Here is a 9,848-nt window from a genome sequence, read left to right on the forward strand (position 1 = left end):
AACCTGATCCACCTCAAGACCCTGATTCAGGCCCTGAAGTACCTGGAGAACAATCTTTAACTCGTTTTACTCAAAATCCTGAATTCCTAGAGAAATCTCACCAGTTCCTTCAGCCTGCACCTGATGCACCCCCTCCTCCACGTCCTTATCCATTCCCGTACTATTACTTTCCACATATTGCTCGGAGCGATGTTCAAAGATTACCTCCTCTAAGTCCGGAAGGGAATCCAGATTTGTCCGAAGATCAAAGGTCTGACGCCTCTGTTCATCCTCGCTCATCACAAGTCCATGATGAACACAACTCCTTCAATCCAAACTATCAATACTACTACTATAACCACCTTAAAATCCCTCAAACTGATTCAAATCAAGACCCTGATCCTCAAGAATGGTCTCAAACTAATCCTCCTCTAAGCTATGAATTCCCAGAGAACTCTGATGTTGCTTCTTTTACTTCAAGCCCTTCAGAAAGTCCTCTGAAATCTGCACCTGAGGTACCTTATCCTCCATATCCCTATCCATTCCCGGACTATTACTTCCCTCACATTGCTTGGGGAGAGCCTGAAGCGTTCGTAGACCCTCAGGAGATGCATCCTGCGGGCAATATGAACTTTGAAAAAGCTTCAAATTCAGAGCCTCAGCTTCCCTCTGACCTCAGTAGGTTGGATCATGCCGCTGAAGCAGGATTTCACAGCGCGCCTCAGCAGCTTCGTAGCCTCAATTCACATTATGTCACTCATCAACAGCAAGTAGATGCTTTTGGGGTTCCTGATGGAGAGGAAGTGGGGAAGAGGATGGATGGTGAAATGAAAGGTGATGTAGAAATACTCAAAACTGTAAAATCTCCAGAAGTATTGCTCTTGATTACACATACTCAGTTTGGCGCAGCATTATTATTTTTGCCATAGCTTTAAAGGGGGCCTATCATGCAAAATGCACGTTTTAATGTCTTTTATACATAAATATGTGAAGTTAAAGGTGGGGTAGGTAATTTTGGAGAAACCAGCTCGAGTGCGCTAGAATTTGAAAATACACAGCTGGAAAAACAAATCTGCCACTTCCTTCCAGAGCCCCTCCTCTAACACACACTAACGCGCACATGAACAATGAGGGCACGAGATAAGTTTGTGCACAGATGGAAGGCTGACAGGCAGGTAGGCCATCCAGTTATTTTAGCCGGGCCGGCTCAGATTGGTCATGCTTTTTATAGTACTACGGCTTCCACAGATGACATTTTTGTATGGATTTTTTGTCAAAGCACTTCAGATATTCATTGCTATCGGGATGTTAAGAGCATTCCATGGAATATAACAAAAAGTGTATCTCGAGCCGGTTTCTCAAACGTACCTATCCCACCTTTAAAGTAGAAAGGTATTAATGTTGCACTTATGCGAACATCACTTTATTTAAAGGGGACCTGTCATGCAAAATCCACTTTTTGATGTCTTTTATACATAAACATGTGTCCCGTCCCCCCCCGGTGTGTCGGGGAACTCACGCAGCGTCAGAAAATAAAACCCTCCCTCTTTTCCTCCGTACCCACATCTCTAAAAACGGGGGTACAACGAGCGGATACAGATTCCATCCGAACTTACGTCAAATCGGCGGCGGACCTACAGAAAGTTGCTATCAGAAATAATGCCTGACGTGTTTTGGACGTAATCTCGTCTTTGTTTACATTAGCAAGCCTCGCTAACACTCAGAGCTAACCTGTACTGGAGAGCACATGGCTCTCTGCAGGAAATTTAAAAAAAAGAACTCACCTTGTGATAAACCCGCAAGAGAAAAAGCATTTGAGCTCCATACTGTTTCAGAAATAATCCTTGATGTGGTTTCGGACAGGATAGCGTTTTATCACAGCAGAAAGTAACTTTATCTCCGGTAGAATTCTGATCAGGCATTAGCTCCGCCTCCTCTTTTTTTTTTTTTTTTTTATAAAGCTAAGGACCCAAAATCCGTGTTTCTCTAAACAGGGCTTCAAAAGAGGGGTTTGAGCAGTATGAGGCATGGCTACAATTGGTGATCTGTTTGGTATTTTAAGAAAAAAACTTCACAGACATGTGTTGTATAGGTATGGCCCTACAATACATGTTTCCAATACAGCATGATAGGTCCACTTTAAGTATTCATTAACTTAATGTTCCTTTTGTAAATCAGAATGCTTTATTTATCCTGGGCAAATCTCAGTTTCACGAGTTACTCCATTTTAGAATAAATAAATAAAATGTCAAAGTTTTAAATAAGAATTTAAATCAAGAATGCAATAAAAGCATAAAATAAAAATAGTGTGCAATGGAATACAAATATTTATATAAATCTAAAGGTGGAAATCATTAAAACCACAGCTAACCTAATCCATAATAATGCATCTTAATTCGTTTATTTTGTTATCTAAATTTGCAAAGTAACTAATACCTTAAGATGTAAAAGATAAAACATTTCCTTTGAGATGAAGTGAAGTAGAAATTAGGATATGAAGGAAATAATCTGACATTTTACATCACAGTTCTTGAGTATATTTAATTTCTGTGTTTGTTTGCCGACAGACTGCACATCGGGGCAGCATTTGATCTTCTTGGTGCCGGACTTTGTGTTGGACCACAGATCTGAGATCTCTCCTGTCAGGTCGGCGTTATGTTAATTATTTATTCTGCGTTTGACAGTTTTATTTCCTTGTTTTATATCAAATGTATTATCCTTTTTAATTCTTTACACAGAAAACACTAGAATGAGTTCCTTCACGGAGGATTTACACACATCACAAGACAGTCATCTGCCTCTCTTTTAAACATTTAAAATGAGTATTGGCTTATTTGTCAGATCTGCATTTGGCTGGGAGAGGGATAACATGCTCTGATTCAACACATGCTGCTTTTACTTGAATCAGAAATCCTTCATTTTTCCCACAGCAGGAACATTTCAATCATTACAGTGCAGGAAAAAAGTTATACAAACATCAAATAATAATAAGTGTTAAAAGGATGTGGCTACTGATTGTGAAGTTTAATAAACATTATTGAAGTTACTGTGACAAAGGTGATGGAGAATGAGGGTTTTGGTATTAAGTATTCCACTACTGTATGTTGCATGTTTTTATGTTATTGTATTTACTTGTTTAAAATTAAATGTGTCTTTAGGTTGACTTACAGAATAGGTCCAAGGACTACAGATGGAAAATAGCCTCTTGGCAAACTGTCATATTTACAGAAATGTTGATTAATGTGCACTGTCCCTGTTGAATAAATAAAACACATTCCACGTTCCTCTGCTGGTCCTCAGGTTGATGGTGCAGTGCACTTCCTCTCCGGGCTCTCCAGGTGAAGAGATGAATCGTCCTGTTCTGTTTCCTGTCTCCACCGTCACTGTGCAGCTGAGAATCGCCACAGGTGATCGTCTCCACTGTATTCTCTTTATATAACAAGAGGTTGAATAAGTACTATACATATGTTTTACTAAAACAAAAGTAGCAATTCCAGGGTGTCCGCGGGGTCTTAAAAAGTATTAAACGGCATTTCCCAAGGTATTACATTTTGTAGCTTGTTTTCAATAAGTATATCAATGGTCCAAAGAGGTTGTATTCTACAGTCTGCCTGAATGTAATCATTGCGTAGGTGTGTGTGATTCTGTCAAGGCACACAGGGGATAGGCATTTATGGCATCCCGTTGGATTTGACGTCATCTGAACAGGACATCGCACGCTCACTGCTTGATAGCGCGAAGGTCCGTTTACGCCGGTTGCTAAGCAACATCGTTATGGGGAAATGCAAGTCTGCGTCCAAATAGTTGGAAGATAAGGAGGAAGGACAATCAATACTGTATATAGTCAATGTGAGGTAAAGTGTGTCGCCAAGGTAACCGGTTAAAACTCAAAGTGGCGATGAGGTCTTAAAATGTATGGAAAGGGTCTTAAAAGGTTTTACATTTGACTTCAGGGTTCCTGCTTATACCCTGTGATGAACATATGCCCTTATATGTCTCAGTCACTAATGAGCAGAGCTGAATTCATTAAATGTTGGAGCCGTTTTCATTAATTACACCCATGTAATGTTACACAGAGGCCGTTTAACACTTAATACACATCATTTAATTGAAGAATAAGTCCCTGCGTTACACTAAGCCGACCCCAGTTCATTCATTTGCGTAAATTAAAAGCACCGCAGTGACTATCTAGCGTGTGCAACATCACGCCATCCAGCTTAGTATTACATGTGTGAGGATTCAGCTGCCACACTTTTAATTAAACTAACCAGCATGGGTTACATTTACGGTTAAATCAATTAAAATCGTATTTAATAAGAAGACCAAGAAGCTAGTGTAGCGTTGTGTGGGTACATCTTGAGATGCAGTAAGGTGATAACATTTTGTTTGTTTTGAATTTAGGATTTTATTCAATGCTTTACATGTATTTAATATTGTACTGGAGTTTTTTTATTGATACACCCAGTACAGCCTTAGCGTTTAGCATTAAGCCTCATAAAAAAGCAAGCTCTTGGCTGTGGACTTACTCGAGGTAATAACCCACTTAGTTTAGTTGATTAGAAACGGGAAGTACTTTCTAAAAATGTGACCCATTTGGTGTTTCTCAATGTCAAGGAAGGATGCTCCAGAGCCACTATTTCAAGGATGCTACGTCATCGAGTCCCGCCGAAGGACTGTTCCAATGTCCAGGCTCCTTGGAATTCTACCGAGCCCGGCGTCCTTCGTAGCGAGACATTTCGAGGCTGCACATATGTATCCTCCGTCTTAAAATCCCCACAATGCTTTGCGCACGGACCAATTTCCAAATCTTTTGGCGGAAATCGCGCTCCGTTTAAGGCGTTTAAGGCATATGACGCACAACTGTTAGCCTTTTCCACCATTCTTCGTTTTCCGAGGCTAGGAAGGATTCTTGCCTCGCTTCTGAAGGACCTGACTCGGAGGAACATGTCCTACCAAGGAAGCGTCCTCGACATTGAGAAACACCCAGAATCTCCCACCTGTTGTCCCAATTAACCAATCAAGCATGGGCGGTTCTGGGGGAGGGGGGCCAAGTTACTAAAACAAATATTAAGAAATAAGATAACAACGTTTATTTTGCATTAATAATGTATTTATTTCCCGAAAAAGTATTTTAATGTTCTGTATCTTCGGCCAAAGTAACAAAAAAAAATGAATACAATTGTAAAAAAGTAATCGACACAAAGTCTGTTCTAAATCAAACACCAATAAGGTTATTTCATGCGCTATGACTTTAAACCAAACATGTTCAAACCTCCTCCTTCCTGCATTAAATGGGTCCCTCTCATTACATTATTGCCCCCCCCCCCCACCCCCACAGTCAAATTAGTCTAGAACAATCACTGAAATCAAGACCTCACAGATTAATGTATTAAGAGGCCAGTTCTCTCTCCTGATTGGTTACAACCTGCTCACCTGACCTGAGACCTGTTTTCATTCGACTGTTTCATAGACGATCCAAAAAAGGCACTGAATGAAATCTCTTCATTCCTCCTGCTTTAAGATGTATGTGCTTTTATCAGAAAGTAAGTCTGACTGGCAGCAGATTGATCAGATTGATCAGATTTGTGTCCAGGACAACAATGAATACCTATTTCTATTGTAATGATCAAACGGCGTTGAAGATCAGCTTTGACCCTCGCTCATTCCCCATAAAGCTGTCGACGTCACTTCAGGTTTATTTTCAACTTCATTTAACTTAAAGGGGCAGCATCCTGAAGTTGGTTACCATGGTTACCTACATCTAGAGATGACCTAGTTATCTAACAGCAAACCTCGAGTCCTTCAAACGACTCGCTATCTTTCCTCCTCCTCTTCCTCCCCCTCTTCCTCACGATAAGTGCTATATGCTTGTAAAGTAATGTATATCTTATTATGAAACACTATATAACAATGACAGTTTGAAAAACACTTCGCATCATTAATACTTCTGTACTGTCATTTCTCATAACTGTTAACTAATTGATTTAATTAATTCATTAGTTTATTCATGTATTGTTTGTCATTCAACGTGGGCAGTGCACGTTAATCAAAATGCTGTTAATTTGACAAAGTGAGCCAAGAGGCTGTCGTCCCTGGACAGATGTTTCAAAGTCATCATAAATGATTGCATTAAAAAACATATTGCCTGAAGGCGTCATCATCCCCAACTTCAAAGATATCTGTTTAGCCGTGTTCAGTATATTAGTTAGGGAGACGTTCTTCTGTTATAGCTTTAACGACAGCAAACCATGTCGTTATGCAGTCAAATAAACGACGTGTTGTTGATCTCTTAAAGGTCCCCTGTTATACTGTTTTTCATCAATATAATATAGGTCTCAGATATATCCAGAGCCTGTCTCTGATTGGCTGAAACACCAAACAGATCATTGCAGCATTACCCATAATCCCCTCTGTTTCAGCCCTGTTTCCAAAGTGCTGATTCTCTGTCTGTTACTTTAGATGAAAATAAGGAGCCCCTCCCCACGCCCCTCTGAGAGANGCTCCGAACCGGCCCTGGAACCGCGTTGGTGTGAAAGGGGTATGAGAGACATTTGGTTAGAAAGAACTCAATGGTGCTCTAGGAGGAGATTCAGGTGATAAGGTGGGGGGGGTTACCATGGTTGCTGATTGGCTAATGGTTACACAAGCCACAAAAATCGTTATGACATCATAAAGTGGTCAAAATCTGATCAGCTCATTTTCAGACAGTTTTTATAGAAATGGATCAGGACAAAAAGAGAGAGAATCTTTGTTCCTGAAACTTTCAGAGTCTCTTTCCACAGAGGGGACACATGTTGATGTAGAAGAGACATGAAGAAGAGGGGACACATGTTGATGTAGAAGAGACATGAAGAAGAGGGGACACATGTTGATGTAGAAGAGACATGAAGAAGAGGGGACACATGTTGATGTAGAAGAGACATGGACAAGAGGGGACACATGTTGATGTAGAAGAGACATGAAGAAGAGGGGACACATGTTGATGTAGAAGAGACATGAAGAAGAGGGGACACATGTTGATGTAGAAGAGACATGGAGAAGAGGGGACACATGTTGATGTAGAAGAGACATGAAGAAGAGGGGACACATGTTGATGTAGAAGAGACATGGAAAAGTGGATTTTGCATAATAGGTGACCTTTGATAAAGAAATTGACACACAGTTTGATGTTCCTCCAGCTCCTGATCAAACAGATCGACTCATCGGACAGCGTGCACACCATCGGCAGCGCCATCAGCAACCTGCTGTCGCTCACACAGGACGGCCCGCAGCTCTGCAGCATCATCGCCAAGGTACTGATTGACAGGTTAAAATGTTTCCGTCTGCGATGAACCACTGACGCATTTCATCGTGCAAAAAAACCCTGTGAGGTCGGAGATCCTGACGTCAGAGACAAGTCAGCGGCATGATGGATTATATTCTTAGATTTGCGATTTTTCAAACTAGCCTTCCTCCTTGTCTTTGGCAGAAGCAGCTTCCTTTGATATCACTTCTCCACCCCTGTAGACACACCCCTCTTATGATCAGCTTCACCTTTTGCTAAAGTTCATCATCCAGCAGACCTGCAGCTATCTCTTTGAACTCGCCTCTAAAAAGCTATTTCACTCTGAGATAAGACGAGGCAGATCAGACAGCAAGTCTCAGTTGGCCATTAGTTAACCGACTGCTTCCAGGATACTCTTGATAAGGCTCTTCTTGATGGGCCCACACACACACACACACACACACACACACACACACACACACACACACACACACACACACACACACACACACACACACACACACACACACACACACACACCTGCTTTGCTGCCAGATATTCAGATCAATACTGCCAGCTCCCATTAGGAGTGAGCATTGGTCACGAATGCAGGTTGCTCAGTCTTTACCCTTTAATCCGCTCCGCCTTTCTTACCTCCCTTTATATCCCTTATTCTTTTTTTTTTTTACTCTTATTTTGTAGATTGGTGCAGGAATGACTCTTAAAGTTAACATTTCTACCACTTCCAGTTTCTCGTCTCAAAGTCAATGATGTTCTTGAATTCGTTTTTAGTTAGAAGCCTGAAATAAGGTCTATGGTTAACATAAGCTTAAGAGATATTGATGTTTGTTCTACGACATAAAATAGATCAGTAAATACCCCACTTGTGAATGTATGAAGCTTCTATGTCTTTAAAAACGATGGTTGCCAACAAACAACTAAATGAGACTATTAAATGTCATCTTCCCGAATGTTAGCCGCCTTTAGCTTAGCGGTGTTGACATGAAGTCAATCGACCACAAAGTAGTTTGTAGCGTTAAGATGTCACGTTAACATTTACTTCTTGTGATTCCATTTATGCTTCAAAAATCTCGAAGTGGTGTTATTATGTGTAGAGGATCATGCTCCATATTCCAATGTAAATAGTGGCGAACCGTGTCTATCACAACTGGACCTTCTGTAGACACACACACCCCCGCCGCCGTCGCCCCCCTTCCGCGGCATTATAATGTCCGTCTTTTCACTGAATTGTCGTCTTGAAAAGGGTACTCACAACAATTCCGCAACAACTTCATCTTCACCTGTTGCATTTGTCATTTCAACGTTAAAAGCAATAAAACGGCATGAATTGCTTCGTCGCATTCATCTAGATCCTCTGTCTCGAGCCAGTTAACTAGCGGGCCTTCTCGAGTACCCTGGAACCGAGGGAAACTCTGAAAGAATACGCCCATTGGCTACAAATCAATATATGATTGGTTGATCAAACGGTCAGTCCAAACGTATGCTCTCATTCAGTGCAACGGCCAGGGCATTCTATCAAGGATATAGAATACCTTGGTTGAAGGATATTCTACCCAGAACAAGATCTGATTGGTTGCTTTCTTTTCTAACACAAAACCACTGAAATGCGTAGTGCATGGTCCGAGAAAGATAAACAACGTAACACTGTAATATTACAGATCAACAACACGGATACGATTCTCATTTATTCATTTTATATACATTTTATTACATTTAATTACATTTAATTACATTGAATTAAATCGATTTTTTGGTTTGTGTTATCTGAGTGTTCCAGGGTATTCTCTGAATACCTTGAAGGCCCTGACGGTTCGCCACTGGTAAATATCCCATTGGCTTTCTGTAGAGGAAGCCATTGCAATGCTAACTTCAAGGTTAGCCATAAAAAAAATGACGTTCAACAACAAAAATAAAAGCTGCTTTTCTTTACTTCAGTCTTTAGTCGAGGTCCGATTGTTTCATAAATACCTGCACATTTTAGGTCTGCAACTGTTATCATGGTGTGTACTGCACATGTACCTCGCTAAATTGAAAAGCTTAAAAAACAGAGTGAGCCCTCAGAGAGGCGTCGGCAGCACCTGCCAATGACTGCTAATGAATACCCAAAACAAAACATCCTCCACCTGCGTCTGAATTAATGAACTAGCACCAGTCAGTCTGTCACACACTCACAAACACACCCTTTTTTACAGAAGTGTGTGTCCTCTGGTTCATATCCAAGCTCTTCACTAATTATTATTTTCCACAGCCTGCTAACTTTACTCACGCATTTGTTTAAAAACCTGCGATGAGGCGTTAAATGTTTGGCTCCTGATATTTCTTGTCATTCTTCTCTTGATAGCCAGTGTTTAGAGAGTGTAGAGCTGAAGAAGGGAGGCACTCACATGTGTGGAAGTGAAGCATGCGGCTGATAAATAAAGATGGATCATAGTGTTGTGATGGAAGAACCAGATGAGAACAGTGTAATGGATACCAGACAGTTTGAGGCGGTGGCAGCTTCTGAGAAAATCTGAGTATTGTGTTATAATTAAATTGATATTTAACGGCAGGTCCTAATTGTTGCTAACACTTCAACACATAAGGG

The 9,848-nt window shown here is 40.8% G+C and overlaps 1 protein-coding gene across 2 annotated transcripts in view; it reads right to left on the reverse strand.

The window, feature by feature from the left end:
• LOC104949575 (microtubule-associated tumor suppressor candidate 2-like) overlaps positions 1 to 9,259 on the reverse strand; it is a 40,520-nt gene extending 31,261 nt beyond the window's left edge. For both annotated transcript variants that reach the window (XM_010775963.1, XM_010775957.1), the window contains exon 1: positions 9,255 to 9,259. The gene's annotated coding sequence lies outside the window, so the exon portion shown is untranslated. The remainder of the gene's footprint in view (positions 1 to 9,254) is intronic.
• Positions 9,260 to 9,848: the final 589 nt, after the last annotated feature.

Source organism: Notothenia coriiceps, unplaced genomic scaffold, assembly GCF_000735185.1.
Source record: "Notothenia coriiceps isolate Sejong01 unplaced genomic scaffold, NC01 NC01_scaffold00000339, whole genome shotgun sequence".
NCBI classification, from domain to species: domain Eukaryota; kingdom Metazoa; phylum Chordata; class Actinopteri; order Perciformes; family Nototheniidae; genus Notothenia; species Notothenia coriiceps.